Source organism: Dermacentor silvarum, chromosome 3, assembly GCF_013339745.2.
Source record: "Dermacentor silvarum isolate Dsil-2018 chromosome 3, BIME_Dsil_1.4, whole genome shotgun sequence".
Classification (NCBI taxonomy): domain Eukaryota; kingdom Metazoa; phylum Arthropoda; class Arachnida; order Ixodida; family Ixodidae; genus Dermacentor; species Dermacentor silvarum.
The window spans coordinates 162,986,179-163,005,975 of record NC_051156.1 but is presented as its reverse complement, the minus strand read 5'-3'; the positions used below and the strand labels follow the sequence as shown (position 1 = coordinate 163,005,975).

At 44.3% G+C, this 19,797-nt stretch overlaps 1 protein-coding gene and 1 long non-coding RNA gene across 3 annotated transcripts in view; one reads left to right on the top strand and one right to left on the bottom strand.

Annotated features, from left to right (window-relative positions):
* LOC119444977 (glutathione hydrolase 1 proenzyme-like) overlaps positions 1-19,797 on the bottom strand; it is a 624,609-nt gene that overhangs the window by 410,860 nt on the left and 193,952 nt on the right. The window lies entirely within an intron of this gene.
* On the top strand, positions 623-5,728 carry LOC125944048 (uncharacterized). Of its 2 annotated transcripts, none has more exons than XR_007466082.1 (4): positions 623-718; positions 5,237-5,395; positions 5,470-5,502; positions 5,575-5,728. It is a non-coding gene; the product is annotated as an uncharacterized LOC125944048 (long non-coding RNA). The 2 variants fall into 2 exon arrangements; XR_007466081.1 differs by having other exon boundaries at positions 5,470-5,507.

Here is a 19,797-nt window from a genome sequence, read left to right as displayed (position 1 = left end):
CCATTTTCCCCTGTATTGCGCCAACTGACCACATGTTACGGCTGCAAATTTCCAAATTTATTCATAGCACTTAATTTTCTGACGTCCTCGACTACGCTTGAACACTACACTGTGGATATTATTACGTCTCTATAGATGAATATGCAGCACAGTAATTTTTGCGTTAACACAGCCTTTCTAAACACTCATATCAGTCACCTCTCCTAGGCATCCTTATTATGCACACAACATGTTGATGGCAGCTGTAGTTGCCTTTGGATCAGCTTGCTGCGCCAGTTGCACCACAAATTCTAGTTAGCTGCAGTGAAGGTATCATACAACAGCCTTCCACATAGCTTGTGTTACCCCGAAATGATGCTAGCAGACGAATAAACCATAGCTGAACGCATAGCATTGCAGTTCAAGCTGCATTGATGTAGAATATCAGAGAGAAGACTCGGTGGCAATATACATCGTTCAAACGTCTTTTTACTCAGATCCTACGTGAAAAACTATTGTGTGCAGCCGCGAGAAAAACTGCGCGTCGGACAGATTGTTCTGGCTGTCTTTAAGAACATCACTTTGTGAAGTGAATGACGAGGCTGACATGAAGGTTGGGTTATAAGAAACACTCAAATTCGAACGGAAACTTTTGTTCAACTAGGAAAGCGTGCGCATCAAGAATGTCCCTATCTAAGACTGTTATCCTTGTGGTTTCTATTGTCGCTTTCATGCTAGTGTAAGTATAATCATGCGTATTACTTAGTATGATTAGTAATGTGGAATGAGCCAGTTGTCTGATTGTGATTCCTTGCATATATTTCTATTATATTTTGTATTGCGTAGCTTTGCGTATTTTGTACTGAGAAGGTGTTATATTCTATTCGTCAGCGCATCTGTAGAGGGTTCCAGGAGAAGGTGCTGAGTTGATTTAGCTCTATGTATGTGTAGCTGTAACAATGAATTTCTTCAGAAGAAAGAATAAATCTTTATGTACGCTAACAAATAAGAGTCGTGGTAGCGTAAATGCAGCATCAAATCTAGCAAAAGGGGACCCTGATCATGAGAAAGAAATTTACAGAAGAATAAAATTGGGTTGGAGTGCATACGGCAGGCATTGCCCAATCCTGACTGGGAGCTTACCACTGTCGTTGAAAAGAAAAGTGCACAATCATTGCATTCTACCGGTGCTAACATATGGGGCAGAAACTTGGAGGTTAACAAAGAAGCTCGAGAACAAGTTAAGGACCGCACAAAGAGCGATCGAACGAAAAATCTTAGGAGTAACGTTAAGAGACAGGAAGAGAGCGGTGTGGATCAGAGAACAAACGGGGGTAGACGATATTCTAGTTGACATTAAGCGGAAGAAATGGAGCTGGGTAGGCGATGTAATGCGTAGGATGGATAACCGGTGGACCATTAGGGTTACAGAATGGATACCAAAAGAAGGGAAGCGCAGTCGAGGACGGCAGAAAGTCAGGTGGGATGATGAGGTTAGGACATTCGCAGGCGCAAGTTGGAGTACGCTAGCGCAAGACAGGGGTAATTGGAGATCGCAGGGAGAGGCCTTCGTCCTGCAGTGGACATAAATATAGGCTGATGATGATGATTATGATGATGATTACCGGACTACGACGTTTTGAGGAAACCGAGCTGCGATGGTGTTTCATTTCAGGCGAGTTTTCAATCAGTTATTCGACTTGCGGCTTTCCATTAAGCAGAGCATGACCGGCCTGTCGTAGAGTTACACATGTCAGATGTTTGAGTTTATTACATGCCTGTCTTCTGTTGTGCGACTTGCCATGCTCGCTCGATAGGGCTACATGACCGCCGGGCAAGGCGTCACCGGTAGAATGAGTTACTTTGTACCTGCACGCCCCAGCCGGTTCGCAGCCGCTAGCAGCCGGGCACCGCAGCTGAACTTGAATCACAACTTTCGTTCGCACTAAATGTTTGACAATGGGCATCGGTGTTCACAAATATGTAATTGAGGTACCGCTTTATTTTAGTGAACAATACCTTTTCTAAAAAAAACGCTGTAGTTGATATTTGGGTCAGCGGTGACGTTTGATGTTTGATGAAAAAAACGTTTGCTGTCGAGTCCGTAAGTCCGTAAGTCTGCTTCACTGTGCGGCGCGCTTTTCGGGGGCAATTGACAGATGTGTTGGCAGCGTGGGTGCCAAAATTGTATGCTGCCGGGACTTTTGAACCTTGGACACGCATTCACCGGCTTTCCGTATTGCCGCCGGGGAAGTGTCCGAGAAAACGAGACTGTTCGTTTAGAAGTGTATTGTTATATAAGAAAAGTGTTTAACAAATACTGGCGATTAAGTTATAGTTCTTTCTGGGCACGTCGCTTGAAGGTCAGTTGTGCCGTTCGTGCCTCGGAGCTGGCTGCTTCTTCGGTTTCTTATGCTCGGCTCTTGGGCAAAAGGGAGCTTTGCTCCGGTGTTAACGTCGCCGACCGAGCGCTCGGAATCCGCGGGTCGTCTTTCGGCCGCCTCTCTTGCCAGCATGTAACATTGCGAACGGTGCGTATACTGCTGTCTTGTAATATTTTAGACTGAGAGACTGTGCTCTTATACTGGCAGCGAGCTGGTCAAAACCACAGAAAGTGGAAGCGATAAATATCTAAAAGGACGATGCCACCTGATAATTACTGAGCTGACGCCATTGCCTGCAGAGCGGATAGCGGAGAGCACGTGGGGTTTACTCTTTGACTGCGTACGTTTAAAGAACGTTCTAGGTTAGAACGGAGGCAAGAAGAAGACAGTATTGCTTTGCCTAGTGTGGCCAAAAGGATGTAAGGAGTTCAATGGCGTACCAGTGGCATTGAAGTGGGCGTACCAGTGCTTCTGCACCTGAAGCTTGTACAGCTGGAGGTGCGCATCAAGGATATTTAAGTGGTTTTATTTCTTGGTTTACGAATTAAATAGTAAGTTATGGTTAGCAAGGGGCAAAGACCATATGTCAGCAATAGCAGCAAATCGTAACCTTCAGAAAGATCCAAAACTGGACACACAACATAAGTTCTACTGCGTCTGTCGTACCTGCGCATGTAGTGACGTACCAGTGAAATAGCAGCTCTTCTAGTACTAATACGCTGCCTTTGATGTCCTTCTGAAACCTCACGACAGCCATCCGCACTGTTTCTAAGTGGCGAACAAAGTGAAAACACAATGCAGCATACGATCTTGCCACCCGCGCGGGGACCGCATCTGTCCGTCCCGCCGCTACTTAACGACACACTCAGCAATTAGTCGTGGGAGGCGCGACTCTCCGAACTGGACTTGGGAAGCCAATTGGCGACCCTCGAACAGGCCCTGCGCGCCGCCGCAGCCAGTAGGGCCCTGGGAGAGGCGCTCCACCCACAGTAACCAAGCACAATCTTTATTTCAATAAAGTTGTTTCTCTCTCTCTCTGTTGCCCCCTGGGAAAGCGCTGCCCAGTGAAGCGGACTTACGGGGCAACGCCCAACGACGCGGCGGAAGCTCAACATGCAATGTTTTTTTTTCTCGCCTAAAACAGACGTTATTCCGTATAAAGTTTCAGAAAGAAATCTCTCTTGTATACCCTTCCAAATGAATTAAAGCCTGCATTTTACTTGGACCGCATCAGCAATATACACTTACCTGAAAAGGAGGCATTTCACGTATTTTTCAATGTTCGCGCCTCTGCCACTTCCAAACTACTCATTAATCCACTTCAATACTTTTTTGACACGCGTCCTGCCAACTATCCAGCCACGTGATGCAGTTGCATTGTGTATGTAAGACATGTAGATTTATTTAAGAAAAGTAATTTTCGCCCATATCGCCGTATTGCTTTACCATATAGCAAATTGTGAGACAAAGTAGCCTCTGCCAATGGGAAGGAATAAGAAAGCGCAATTCTTTTTCTAGTAACCAGCAGATTTTTGAGGTGGTCCATGCTGCATGGCATCCTTGCGAGTGTTTTTTGGCAACCTAGGGGTCGCCCACTAGGGCAACATTTAAATCACTGTAAGAGAGTAAATAATTGTTCCTTCCAAAAATACTTGACTATTTACTACAATGATAGGGCAAAGAGTGCACCAAAATGATTGACCACAATTTTTTAGAATGGAATCATAGAAGGTCGAGCGCATTATCTGGAACGCTTAGCGCGAAACAACCCTTTATCTTTTGTTCATTTTTTATGGTATATTGAAAGCATCATTCCTGTAATTTAGAATTACCTTATTTTTTCAAGTATGGCAAGGAAGTAGTTCTTCGAAAGCTTTATCAGGACATATATCCCTCACACAGATTACACGCCTGCCCACCTTTACTTGCATCCTCTCGTAAAGGTTGTTTTGCGAAATGCGTTTGATATTATTAAAAAAAAGTGGAGATAAGATATTTAAATAAATTTTTGCGCAATAAATTTTACCTCACAGGCATGCCTTCCTAAATGACTCAGGGTAGTAATTAGGCAATCATGAAAATTAGAGAAAAAAGTCTTTCAGCAAAGAGCCAGATGACTCATTCCAATGGAAACATTGAAGCGCGTCATTCGATGAGTGCATTATCCTCTCTAGAAAAGCAAATCGTTGAGGCTGAATATTTTTACAGCGTAACAGATTGCCTTCCATTTAAACATACATAAAAATACAATAAAGTGATCAAACGTCGCTGCCAAGTGCTAAGCAGCCGCCCATGACTGACCAGACTTCTTACGTAATTTATGCTTACGGCGATCATCAAACCACAATCCTTAGCAAACCACCATCACGCTCGCCTAATTCATGCTCGCCTGACAGTGACGCGTAAGAGACAGAAAACATCCCGAGCACTTTCCTCTACATCGTTAAACATTGTACTTAACGTTCAACATTTAATTTAATTTTTACAGGGGAAAACGAAATAGAACAAAATTCAAGGCGCAAAGGATATAGTGGCATAAATGATGAATGCAGATATATTGAAGGCACAAAGGAACAATAATATCGGACAAATCGCCCCATCGAAATGCGAAAACACCAGTGTACCCAGATTTAGGTGCACGTTAGAGAATCCCAGGTGGTCCAAATTATTCCTGAGTGCCCCACTACGGCGTGCCTCTTAATCAGATCGTGGTTTTGGCACGTAAAACCCCATAATTATTTTTTTCTCAAATTTAGGATGTCTGTAAAATTGTCACAACACTTCGATACTGTCAAAAAGGAACAGAAGTTGATGGAGAAAATTTGCGCCGCCTTTTAGAAATGCTTTATTGTCTTTTTAAATGTCGTCCACAGGCAGGAGACAAAAGAAAGAATAGCGATTTCCAGTCGCAGCAGAACAGCCTGGGATAGGAAACCGCATGGTCCCCAAGGGAATTCAGAGATTGAAACCCGTCGACTAAGCGTGGTACCAGCGCCTTATGAACTGCTAGTCAGTGATTTTGGACTTTGATAGTAAGTAATCCCAGCTGTTATGTTCTCTGTCTAAATCACACGCTAACCGATTTTATGCATTCACTCTCTTGCAGGAGGCCTACCGTGATGGTGTATTTAACACCGAGGTGACGTATGTGGCGCATTCTCTACTGCCTGTATTTATGCTGCCCTCCGGCTTATTAGGTTTTTTTCTGCAGGGCTCTTATTCTGCTGGATCCCACCTCTGATGGGGCTTCGTGGGTTTCTACAACGTGAAAATGCACATATTGAGTACGCGCGCATGCATTAAACCTGTATGACGGGCACAACTATTGGCGCTGTGTCCAAGTTAAATAAATATAGTTACATGAGTTTTTTTTTCACAATAGCTGTGTGTGCAGCCTCATCCCGGCAGCAAATGTACCCATCACTGTAATCAACACTGCACTGTTTCAATAGGATACGAGACATGTCTGTTCACTTAGTTGTTTTTCGTTTTCTGTTCGACATGTCTGTATTTGAAAGTCTGCTTTTGTGGATTCCAAATATGGAACAACATACAAAGACACGCAGCATACCACAACTGTTTATGGGTTATAGGAGCAGTCCGGACATATACACTGAAATTTATTGATGGAGCTGCTTTGAAAACACTAAAATAATTTTGCGCAGATGTCGTTAGTTTTGTCAAAGATCATGAAGTTTTCAGGATGAAACACACCGTTTCTTTTTTTTTCATAAAATGAAGCCTACGTGTAATTTACTCCTCTCCTTTTATTACCTCAAGTTCACATAACTCTGTCCATGGAAGAAAGTGCTGCTAGGATGATGAGGGGAAATTATCATTACACCAAAGTGAGTACTTTGCCCTACCAGCCGTTAACTGATGCCTTCTCCTTGATCGCTTGCGCTCCGTTTTCTGAGAAACCTGATAAAAATTATTACACTTCTACACTACACGAATACCTCTCTACCCGAGATTTGCGAGAGGGAAGGGGCCGTTTCAAAATTATTCTTATGAGCAATTATTGTCTATGTCACCCGTTGGCTTCGCCGCGCTATACTATCAAACACGACTCTCATCATCCTCATCGAAACCGTTCTCATGCCGCATGAAAGCAATGCTATTGTGACACTTTCCACCAGTTTCTTCAAGCGAGCAGGTGGTCGTGTCATAACAGGGTACAGCTCCTCGACAGTGAAGAAAGTATACCCATTTAAGAATTCGCAGAAAGCGCACCGAGTTCGAATATTCCTTGTAAATGCGTAACTGATTGCGGTATATTGTCGGGTCGTGAAAGAATGGCACGTGGAGGGCAAAGCAAGAAAAGAAGCAGATCGTCGCATGCGTCTAACTGCGCAGCTGTTGCCTGGCCCGAAGTGTTTGAAGGTCTTCTAATTTTGCAGCACACGTGTTCAGTGCATGATGTCTTTTCTCCAGGAGCATATTGTAGGCGCCGCAAACACTGCACAAATGCCTAGTGAAACGTACTGGAGAGCAGAGAGTTTTAGAAATGGAAAACTCAAGTCACTTCGCGTACCGAGAGCCGCATGCCTTGGTTTACTTTTTTTTTTTACTTCTTCTGCATTGTTTTCTGTGTGTTCTTTGCCTTCTTTGGTACGTCCACTGGCTTACGTCCAATAATTATGGGTGCTCAAAACCTAAGCTTGCATAGAGTTGCGTGCACCGAAGACCTAGAAGCTGATAGGGAAACCTGATCGAGAATACAGCCCAATGCAGCGCTCTTTGGTTTGAAATAAATACGGGCTCAAGTATATTTCCGTATTTAAACATGGCAAATAGTTGCATGCTGTGTATTTAGGTTCCATCTCAAAATTATTTTATTTCACGCAGATTTTAGCGCACGGGATTAACATATAAAACGTACTTTTACAAAACGAACTTCTGCTTATTTTGCGAGGCATTATGTTATAATTAGTACAAAATAATGAAGATGCGTGTTACTTTAGTAGTTATCGCTCAAATATTTAGTGAAGACAATCGGGCTAATTGCAATTTCGTAGGCTGATATGCAATGCTGGTACAGAAGACGAAGGAACAAGATGAAATAGACAGGACAACGCGGTAGCGCCAGCGGGCTTTCGTTATTCCTGCTGACACACACTCTATAAAGTGCCCAAGTTTATAGAAGCAAGGCAGGTAGCTCCTATATTCCTTGATCATTGCATTAGCCTCAAACGAGTGTTTCCTATCCTGGAAATGCAAACTTATCAAAGACAAAAAAAAAACATGTTCGACTGGAATTCTACCTATTCATTCAGTGTGTAGACAGGTATCCCAAACGCTTTAGAGCCACCCACGAAAACTGGTGTGTTCATTTTCCTCACTCTAGTGTGCAACAAGTAATGAACCAGTTAGAAGAAGCAGCGGCTCTAAATTCGACTACTTATTTTTGATCGATTGCCTTCTAAGTTGAGCGCTATCAAGCACTCGAGCCTTGTCATCGGAGCAACCTTTGAGACTCATTGCGTTTTCCATCCAGTCATCACAGCGAAGCATCGCAGGCTGTGGGCGACGGCACACCACAATCATGACCACTGCATGCTGCGTCTCAACGACCACTTTTCCCACCAGCGCGTCTGTCGTTTTTGCCGGCAGCGCCGCGAGCGCCGGGCGCCTTGGCTATATAGCGAAATCAGAAGTTTGCTGTAAGGTTTCACCTCCACCATTTTCTCCTCCGTGAGTTAGTCACACTTTCGACTCGCGCGCTTGCCCTATGCCTCTGAGTTAAACAACGCTGGATCTGCGCTACCCTGATTCGGAGGCTGGAGGTGACCAGTCCAAATCACTTTAGACGACCGAGCGCAGCTGGCAACTAACATATTTCAAAGTACACAGGTGCATTTTACAAACAAAGTGCATGAGCTTTTACCCATAGGCTGCCTAGGAAATGACTACCTGGAGGTTTTGGAAGTGAGAGGCGCGTCTGCTAGCCATACTGTACACCCTGTATATTATTTAATAATATCGCGCGAGCTTCAACCCTGCGGCCTCTCAGCCCCTTGTAGCGGCGAGGGGAGGTGGGATGGGCGAGAGTAATTACGAGGGTGCAAAGCGATTTCCAGTTCAAATGTATTTTACTGAGTTGCTCGCTCCAGGAGGCGCTCTTCGCCGCTACGAAGCCGCTGACATGCTGTGCCGCCGACGTTCGTGCGACATTATTAGAAATCGCAAGGATGTACGTGCTCAAGCCATGTGATTTGGCAGTTTTGATCGGCCCGTAGTAAACTTTCCAAGAGCGCAATGGCCCCAAGTGTCTTGAGGGGCCTTTAAGAAGTCTTCTTCCCAGGTGATGCAAATACGTTTTAATCATCACGTGGCACGGCTACGTTCAGCCGGATATTGCAATTTTGTCCTAGTTGAAGTGGCTGAAATCACCCTGCGAAAACATACAGAATATGAAAATAGGTAATACGCTAGTGAAAAAAAAAAGAAAATAAGTCTCAAGTTGTCCCTTACGTGCACAAAGTTACTCACTACCTCAAGAACGTGGCTAACCGGTGCAAGGTAAATATGGCTCCCTCGGTACCACAGAAACTGGCTTGTTTACGCCTTCGCATTGTAATCCAACAGAAGGTGTTCTTGCGTGAGAAGAAGCGACAAGACCGGTAGTTGCTTGCGTGGTTGGCGTGATGTTCCATATCCCGCTGACAGTATATTGCTGCGATTGTATGAAAGAGTAACAGGGTACGAACTTTCTACCAAGAATATGGCTGCTGCACTATTGCCTATACAGTCTTGTTCCTACATATGCGAGACAATTTTTTAAAGCGACGCTTTCTTTGCCTTTTCCTTCGACTTCTCCGGTGCTGCTGCTGTAACTGCCTTGCACACCGCGTCGGGGGATCGTTGAGAGCTCACGGTAGGGGTACGGAAGACGAGATAGACGTCAACGACGTTTCGGTAGAGCGTGGTGACAATGCCCTCTGGACGCCGTAATTAGGTGTGAGCCCCCTCAAAGCATTGTAGGAGCTGCCGAGCTTGTCTCCGTGCTCACGCGCAGCAGCAACGACAGTCCAGGGAGGCGGTAGGGAGAATGTAAGAGAGGGAGTAGAGAGAGAGGGAGCAGGGAATGTGTGCAACCGGATCCCGTACCGACGCATTCAGGAAACAGGTGATTAACCCTTACCCCTCTGCGCTCGTGGTAGTTCACCTAAAATGACACGAGTGAAAGAACTACGTGGACAAACACAAGTGGTGTAGTCAATGTAACATTTAACATCACATCACGACTGTCGTACGCCGTCAACATCACCGCCGAATACCGTCAATGAATGCTAACATCGACTCCCACAGGGCACGGAATCTGCGTATTTTTCTAATATGCGCGTGTAAAATGCCAAGAAGCTTTAGAACATGAGTAATGGAGGCATATCAAATCGCAAAGAAAAAATACATTGAATAACGAAAATGGGACCCCTCCCTTTTCTCGTTATTTCCTCTTCAGCTGTTTCTTTATATCGTTGTACATTTTTATACACGAACCAGATTTTTGGGGTTTATTCTAATTTTTGTTGGCGCTGACTAAAAACATGATTCGCACGTGTTATCTCTGAAAAGCTGTATAACCTTGTTAATTACTTTAGAGTGAGTACAATTGTTTCAGTGGTTTTACGCTGTGGTCCTAAAACACCGCTAAGGGTAATGCTCTGATACAGCAATACAAAATGAATTTTTTTGTTAAGAACCAACATGGCAATGCAGCTTTATGAATGCGTACGGTAGGGCAGCCTAATGGTCGTAACGCACATTAGTTACGACTGGCAATGCGCCCACTTTGAAGATAGAAATTACATTTTTAGACCTGGGTTATTAGTTTAGATAAATTAATTTGTGCTTTCAAATTGCTGTTCATTCCAAACTGAATTAGCTCCAAAGCTCTAGTAATCCAAGACATCAGCTATAGATATTTTCTGCAATTGTTCGCCGGCCCCTGGAGCACACTTTCTCTAAAGAGTATAATTCATCCTGCGTAACAGAATACTCTGAGAAAAACACGCACACTATCGTCTCCAATGATCAAATTGTTATAAAAACAAGACCATTCTGTCTTGTAGTTATTAAGACGTTTCTGTGTACGTCAGAAGGCAAGCAACGGTGGTGGGCACGGTGGTGCCTTCTATTTCCCGCTCCGGAAGCTAGTAGCTCCAAACGGCTTCTGCGGCGAGGATTGTGTCAAAGCCTCTAACATGCTTCACAAGAACGTGGCCAAATACAAAGATGTGGCGTCCCTTTGTGCGCCGCGCAGATGTCGTACCGTGACGGCAAGAGCAGGCCGAACAAGCGCGGAAATATTAAGGGAAACACCGAGCCGACACGCTACTCGCTTGGAAACCTATTGTGCATGGAAAATGGATCACAGCGAACTGTGCACGGCAGAAAAACATGAGGATCTTGGTCGTGCTAAGGCAGAGGTCCTCTACAAGGCGAATACCGTATATATATATATATATATATATATATATATATATATATATATATATATATATATATATATATATACAATGGTACTACCTATCTTCAGGCAAGAGCATGATAACTTATAAATTTATGTCTTGTTTCAAGTGCCTGTAAATAATGTGATGAACAAGACCACGATATTGGGACTTTATGACAGGAAATACACTTTGTACTTTTCTCTTTGCACCAGTCGAAATGAAGTCCTTAGAAATAATTTGTCCAAGATGTGATTTTTATGACACCTTGCACTGCCCATAATATGTGTCTTTATTTGGTCTATACATCTGAAAAGAAAGAAATGTGGTAAATATATGTCTGACAGCTTCTGATAACACTGTACTCCTAGCCTACGCCATCTACATTTGTGCCCAGGAAATGCTGTGTTTTGAACCTTCAGTGTTTTTAGCGTAGACATGGAGTAATCTTAGAAGGAGATCACTTATGCTCGCAAAAATTAGGAAAAATAGCTACCGTGGTCATAAGAAGTCAGACCATCGCGAGAACAGAGGTTTCAATTTAGATGCGACAGATTTAGAATTGTAATAAGAAGAGTTCGACCAATGTACGTATGTTTCGGCGACTTCTTCGTCATTTGGTCGCTTTACACTCAGTAAATATGACACGTACTCGATACACTAAATCACACCCTACAAGCATTTCTGCACACTAACCACCGCAGGACTTCAACAACCTAATCCTGAATATGGCAAAAAGCCTACATGTACCGTATTTTCATAGCTTTTGAGAACTTGCTCGTCGGCGGTGAAATCCCCATCCCATGTCTCAAACAGTTACACATATTTAGGGGCCGTGTGCTCATCGATTGGTGCTAGAAGTTTTTTAACGACGTCAGCAGCAGCAGGTGAAGCATACGATGGTCCGGAAAAGAAATAAATGGCACGGTCTGTGTAGTTTGCCAGTGTGTTCAGTCTATGAAGTTGTGAAGTTACTTCGTGAATTTAAAAACTTAAGATACTGTCTCCTGCAAAAGAGATTCCTCTGTGTAATTATAAATACCAGAAAATTCACATAATAAATTGCGAAGAATAGATTGATGGCATAAACAAGCATTTACCATGCCAACTACCTCCCGCAATTGTTAATTTGCCTAATCCGACCATGCCTATATTCAGTTTCAGTTTATTATTCGCCCAGACAATTGTTGCAAGAAATGATATACAGACAAGGCTCCCATAGTCAGAGACTGCACCGGGACCCTTGAATAATTGTTATCTAAAAAATAAAGGGGAATACAGAGTAGGGAAACAGCAACATGGAATAAGCAAAAAATAAGCAAGAAACTGAGAGACGACACACATTTAAGCCAAGAAAGAAAAACCATACACAATCATAGCTGATTACACAGCTACAAATTAGCAAAATAACCTTATACAAGGTAATCAGACAACAAATAATTCTTAAGTTGCGATTTGAAAGAGCACAAGGTAGATGACAATTTCATGGCATATGGTAGACTGTTCCAAAGTTTAAGTGCTCAAAAAGAGGAAAGCCATCTTTCCGTAATTAGTATGAAATAAAGGTAACAGGAAATTTCCTTCTGCTGCAAACCTTGTTATTAGGACTAAGAAGTTGATCAGAACTAACGAAGTTGTAAGAAACTTGTTTAGTTAATAGTTTGAAAATAATATCGGTAAATGATAGCTGAACGAATCTGTAACTTCAAGAATGCGGTTTGTACGTAGTTGAGAGAAGGCATTAGAGAAAAAATGGCTTCGGGTTATAATGCGAATAGCCTGATTTTGAATGTGCTGAATACAGGAAAGATGGCAATGATAAGTATTACCTCATGAAGCAATATCATAAGTGATATAACTGTGAATAAATGAGTGCTATTTTTTTCAGAGCTGCGTTCTAAAATATTCACCGACGATTACGATAGTCCCTGATGCACAATTTCAGCGCAGCTCTATACGTGATTTCATTTCGTGGTATATTGGCGGGCGTGGACACTCCATCTTGCACGGCATGTTATAAACCGAGCGGAGTGCCCAAGTTCAGTAGCCAGGGCCCGGTAGCTCCGAGTCATGGGTGAGCAAGGATTTGGCCTCCTTTAACATTACACACGCAGAATAGCACGTCACGCCTAGAGCGTGAGAACAGATTCATGAGGTCAAAAAACACGACACTCAGGGCAGAGATGACCGCTCTTAAAGCTGGCATATAGTAAATTAAGTTGCAGCTTCAACCCAATTCGCCCCTAAAACGCCCTAAAACCTCTTACACACCACCCCGCAACTTAACTCCATAGTACTTCGCAGCCAGCCCTTGGGGAGCCTTATCAACACGTCATGCAGAAGTTCTGCTCCTCCAAGGAATAAATACAAAACTCACTATCACAGACGACAGCCTAATTCCAGCTGATCCCATAACTCTAGTTGGGGGATCAGCTCAAATTGCAGATTACCGCCAGCACACAGAAACAGCGATTGCATCACTTCGTCGCGAAATTCAAGGCAAACGCCGCAAATATATGGCGATTAAGGGCACTGCAGACGACCAAGGTTCGGACACAGACTCCACCCAAGAATGTCCTCAGTATATGGAAGTGGGACTGCCGCGGCTACACAAGGAAACAAGCTTCCCTTAAACTTTTCATAGAGCAGGCGGTCCTTCAAGACTACTTCAAAACTCAATAAGGCTCCCATGACTCTACTGGGGTATCGTGCCAACCAAACTTCAAAATCTACAGCTACCTTCATCAGTAAACATCTAGCAGTGCGCCAACATGAAGGTTACAACTGCAACATCCCGCACGAATATGTTGAGGTCCATCCGGCAGGAAGGGGAGGGCAAAGCCTGCATTTCCTTTATATCTACTCTAGCCCTAAAACCAAGAAGCCACAGTGCGCATACCTCATCAGGTAATTCTTCAGTGTGACAGGGAAAATGGCTCATGTCGTAATTGCTGGTGACTTCAATGCGCAAACACCACATGGAGTTACCTACGCACAAAAAGCCGCGGTCATTGTTAGGAAGGACTATCCTCTCAAAACACACACCTTACTCTCATCAGAGAACCGCTCTCACCGACCAGGCAAGAAACAAGCGGGGTTCGGGAAACATGTCCGGACCTCACTTTCACTCGTAATACCGGCACGGACTCGTGGGAAAACTCGGGCCATAACCTAGATAGTGATCACCATACCCTACAAACCAGCCTACGCAATAACATTTCTAAACGCTCTCCAAAGAGACGACATTCTGCTTTCACCGACCGGAAAAGGTTGTGCGAACAGAGAACGCAGACTCGCTCACCCGGAGCTTGAACCAATCACAGAACCCTCCAATAGGCTGAAATCCCTCCTACAAGAGCAACACCACTTTACTCGAACTATACTTGCAGCTCCAGACACCCAAGCAGTCGACAACCACCTTATTTATTTTGGGATTCTATGCGCTCTTACGAAACGGTGGCGTCGCCAGCGTTTGAACCGAAAACTCAGATGACGTATCGCACAACTTACACAAGAAACCGAACAATGCGCTAACTATCCTGCCAGAACTGGAGGAAATTATGCGACGAAATGGTAGGGCAGCTCAGCATCTCCATGACCTGGAACATTCTCAAAGCAATAATGAACCCTCAACCATTCGAACAGAATTCTTCAATCGACTTCAGCGACTCGTATAGGAGTACCCAGGCGCTGGCCAAAAACTTCGCGCCATCCTGCAAACCAGATACCTCTGCTCAACTCCCAGCGGCTAATACCCAGACTACGAAGGAAAGCAAAATGACGATTTGTACCGGCCCATTACAGTACACAAAAAACAGGCGTTGGGATTATGCGCAATAATACAGCCCCCGCTTCAGAAAGGATTAAAACTCGGACTCTTTACAACCTATGCTCCACAGACCTCCAACAAGTAGCCGAGTATTTCAACTTGCAGCACTGGGTACTAGAAAGCATTCTCCTGGAATGGAAAACAGTCACAGTAAGGTTGCTCCCTAAACCAGGCAAGGCCCTAACACTTGAACATTTAAGACCGATATCACTTACGTCTTGCCTGGGGAAAGTTTTTTTAACGAGTAATCAGTACTTGCCTACACCACTACGCTGATCATTCTCACCAGCTCCCTGTCACGCAGTACGGCTTCCGACCCCATCTAAGCACGGCTGACGTACTCCTGCAGCTTTATCTTGACATCTACCTTCACCTTGGAATACCCCAGCCCAGAGTCATTCTTGCACTTGAGCTTAAAAGGGCATTTGACAATGTCCTTCATTCAGACATACTCACTGCCCTGGCCGACACTAACTGCGGCACACGTACCTACAATTACATTCGCGCTTTCCTGCAGGAGCGTAGGGCTAAACTGCATCTTGGGGACCTGGAATCGGACCTCATTCCTTCAGGAGCAAGAGGTACCCCTCAAGGGGTGGTACTATCGCCTTCCTTGTTCAACCTGGTCATGAAAGGCCTCCCTGACAAGTTGAATCAAATTCCAGAAAATCACCGCGCTGTATACGTGGACGATATTACGATCTGGTCAAATGCTGGCATCATTGCAGATATCCAATATATCCTTCGGACGGTCATTGACACAGCACAGTCCTTTATGACATCAAGAGGGCTAGAGTACGCCCAAGAGAAATCTGAATGCATGGTTGTGCCACCTTCTCGGAGCAGGTGCAAGCCTTCCTCATACCCTCAGTTACAAGTGGACTTTCTTGCCGTCCCTATCCGGAAAGAAAGCCGCATTCGCTGGGTTATATCTCCAGTACTCCATTGAAGGGTTATATGTCCAGTACTCCACACAATAAAACAACCGCAAACGGGCTACTAACAGCTGTCACCCAAGTGAGCCGCATGATAAAGCGCGTCTGTTCCAGTAACCATGATCTGACAGAACTCCAAACCTTACTACTTGTACACGCCTTTGTATGTTCCAGATATACATACGCACGCCCATTTATCCCACTCAAACACACTGAAAAAGATTGTCTGGACCGGGCACCGTATACATCTTACAAGCTTGCCCTGCGCCTTCTACTCTCTACTGCAAGGGACCGACTGCTGGCCCTGGGAATCCACAATACAACAGAAGAAATCATACAAGCGCAGAGAGTCGACCATCAAGTCTGGCTCACTAGCACCCCCGCAGGAAGGGACATCCTTACCCGCCTGAAAATTTCGCCTCCGGTGACAGTGCAGGACCGCCATGATATTCCACATGACCTTACGCTCCCACATCGTAGTCAGCCTTCTCCTAAGACAAATGCACCCGACTCACGATCAAGACCGGCGATCTCTTCGAGCTGAATACTTATCAAAAACATGGAATCACCAGACAGATTCTCTCTACGTTGATGCACCAGGAGCACATCGGGGCGTCTTCACAGCTGCAGTTTGCACTCATAACGGCCAGGAAATAGTAACAGCCTCAAGCAAAGTCGCAGAAGTCACCATGGTTGACTCAACCACCACACAACGCGCACCAATTACATACCACGACATCTTCCATGAAGCAAGGCTTGAGCGCCGCAAACTGCCTCTCCCGCATCCCTCTCTCACGCGCTTGCAGAGCGTTATACTATGTAGAGTGCACACAAACCGGCTGATGGTTCCATCTCTCCTACGCAAATTCTACCCCACTCTCTACCCTACTCCTAAATGCCCATATTGTAAACACAAAGACGACCTACTACACACCATTTGGTTTTGCACAGATAATCCCTCACTAAAAAGAATTACAGAAACTAACAGAAACATAGCGCAATGGGAAGCCATCTTGTTCAACCCAGATCCTAACTGCCAGAATTGGCTAGCGGACCGGGCCATCAGAGATTCGGGAACTCCAACGGTAGCCCCGGATAGAGGGCCAGCCCTGAGGTCTCAGAAGTTTGGTAAGTAAAGTGTTTTTTTTTTTTTTTACGCGAAAGCTTTACTAACCTAGTGGAGTGAGTTTTGCCATCGCGAACAATTTGACCTTCATTTCGCTGCAGCTGCGCCGTAGCCTTGGCACCACATCACGTCACTTGCCGCGCCGAGCTCCGCCGGCGTCTGACCGGCATCTGACCACCCCGCGGATATCGCCAGGCGAGCTGGTTCACTGGAGAGGGCCCGGAATGCCAAGCGCGTGAAGCTGGTGTCGGAGACTGAGGAAAAGCGAAACGTTCGGCTCGCAAAACACTTGGACTTGTCGGTTTATAATTTATGCCTGGCCTAACTATGAGTGTATACATAAATATAATAATTACAGCTAAATCAAAGGCTAACCAAGGGAAACCAAGGCTGCACCAGGCTAAACAAAGCTTCCGCTTTGCATATCCAGAGTTAGCTGAGCTGAGCCGCTGCAATTTTTTTTTTTTTGCATTTTTACTTGGAGAATCTCAATACCCTCCGTTTTCGAATGGAACTTGAACAGTTTGCTGGGCCATATATTTCGCTAGTTTGCCGGTTCAATAGCATAAAATTCTCACCTGCGCCTTCTCTCCCGCGCCGACTTATAGAAACCGTCAGATCACAAATTACCGCGCAGTCATTCTCTCTCATCACGTTATCGCCTGTACATCAGTTTTAAATATATCGCCGTAACTTGCTGTTTGAATAAATGTCAAGTTGTAGTCAAATAGACGAAATGCTTCCAATGTTACAGGTGAGATTACGTTGAGCATTCACATATTTTTTATTTTTGAGTTTACAGTACTATACATTTCAAATAGATCGTGCATCATAGTGCCAGTGTGTGAGCGCCATGCAGTAGAATGGAAGGTAAACATCAAAAAAGAGATAATTTGCACTGTGTTGACTTACCATGCAAGGTGATTTAAAGAAATAAATAGAAATATCACGAACTTCAACAAGAAAAAAAAAACATTAGGCGACCCTAATCTTTGACTTAGGTGTCTTTTAGTGGGACTCGCACCTTGGCGTTGGTTTCTTTAGGGTACCATTGTGTGTGTATGTTGTGAAAGAACGTCGTAGACACAGAGAACCATCTTCTGTAGGTCCTCTTGTGGGTAGGCTGTGCTTGGCCCGGCCGCTTCCTCGTCGACCAATTCCGTGGCGAGCGCAACGCACGAACCGAACTCGGATGAGCAACCGAGAGAACGTCTTTCCCCTGGCACGATATGCGGGTGAGGAGCGAGGGAGGGTAGAGGAAGTGCAGAGCGCGCCACCTGGCGGGGCGTAGCCCCCTAGTGAGTGGTACACGAAGATTACGCAAAGGGGCCTTGCGGCCCCTCATTGGTGTTGACGTCAGAGCATGTAACGAGCGTGCGCGCACAGCTGTTGCGAGTAAGCGAGCGAGCAGATGCGCCCTGGTATAGGAGAAGGAACAGGATTGAGTGACGTCATATGCGCTTTTCTAGGCAGATGTTCAGTTCATTCCAGGCAACTGTCTTGCAATAATTATGCGGTTAAATATCTCGTTACATATCAGTGACGTCATAACTTCCGATTTCTAACTTCCGGGTTTCCAGAAATTTCGCCTAAGTCGCGCTCATGTGGGGTATCTCTAGAGTATACGATTCTGTGTTTGTATGTGCAGTAATCAGTGATTACTAATTATTTCTAAATATTCCAGACACTTCAGTAACTCAACTGGTAGCTAAACTTATGCTGTGATATCACATCTAAAATGAAACCCATGAATTTTGTACGGTAGTATTTTGTTTCTATTTTTCTGATTTATCTTGAATTTCGTCCTCGGTAATCAGTTATCTCTAATTAATTCTAATTATTCCAGACACTTCAGTAACTCAACTTGTAACTAAACTTATGCTCTAATATATCTATAGGGAAACACGTGAATTTTGTATTGTACTATATTTTATGGGTTTTTTCTGATTTGTTTTGCATTTCTTCCCCGGTAATCAGTGATTTCGAATTATTTCTAATTATTCCAGACACTTCAGTAAATCAACTTGTAACTAAACGTATGCTCTGATATAATGAAACCCATGACTTTTGTACTATACTATTTTTTCTGATTTATTTTAAATTTCGTCCCTGGTAGCCTCAGGAGGTGAACCGGAAGGTAAAGAATTCCAATTATTCCAGACACTTCCGCAACTCAACTTGCAAGTCAACTTATGGTCCGATATTATATCTATAATAAAATGTATCAATTTTGTACAGTACTATTGTTTTTCTATTTTTTCTGATTTCTTTTGAATTTCATCCCTGGTTGTCGAAGGAGGTGAACCTGAAGTGCTGCGCAAGAAACGAGAGTGTCACTCGATGCTCGTGCCACTAATAACATACTATGCATGGACCATGCCGTCGCAAGGACAGGGGAACACGCGCTGCAAGAAGAGAGCAATGATAGAAAGTAGAAGAAATAAAAGAAATAAAAACAAAACAGGATTGCAGAACCCTTTCACTTGCACAAACATTCAATTTGCTGTCACCTAGTGGTGTCAAAATTTTCACAAAACAACTTTGACACCACAGCGTGACAGCAACACTTATGACCGTGATGCAATGAAGAGTAGGCGTGCCTGGGACTAGACAGTTTACACTAGACGCTAAGAGAGAAAGTGTGGCTATGAAGAGGAAAATGGGATTTTTTCTGCAGAATTTTAGGATGCCAAGAAATAGCGGTGTCGAACATGGCGGCACCAATGGGTCCCGTTTCACCGTGAATTCTCGTGATGCGTACGCTCTCACTCTCGTTGATTGCCAATAACAATTGAAATAAGTTTTGGCTTCCTCTAAACTCACCTAAAACGTTAGTTATGAGTACATATCGCGTTCAATTTCTGAGATTGCTCGGTGATTCGGGCTTCCGTAGGCCCGACGAGACGCGTCCTCATAGCAACAACAGAATGGTAGCAAATTCTTGGCAACAGTCTTGGTTGACTATGTCTTCCTTACGTTCCCGTACGTTAAACTAAATGTCTTGGAGAGACGCATACCTTAACGTCCTACAAAAGTACTTCCATTTAACATACGTAAGTCTACAAACTCTATTCCAAAAGTGTCTACTGTCTAA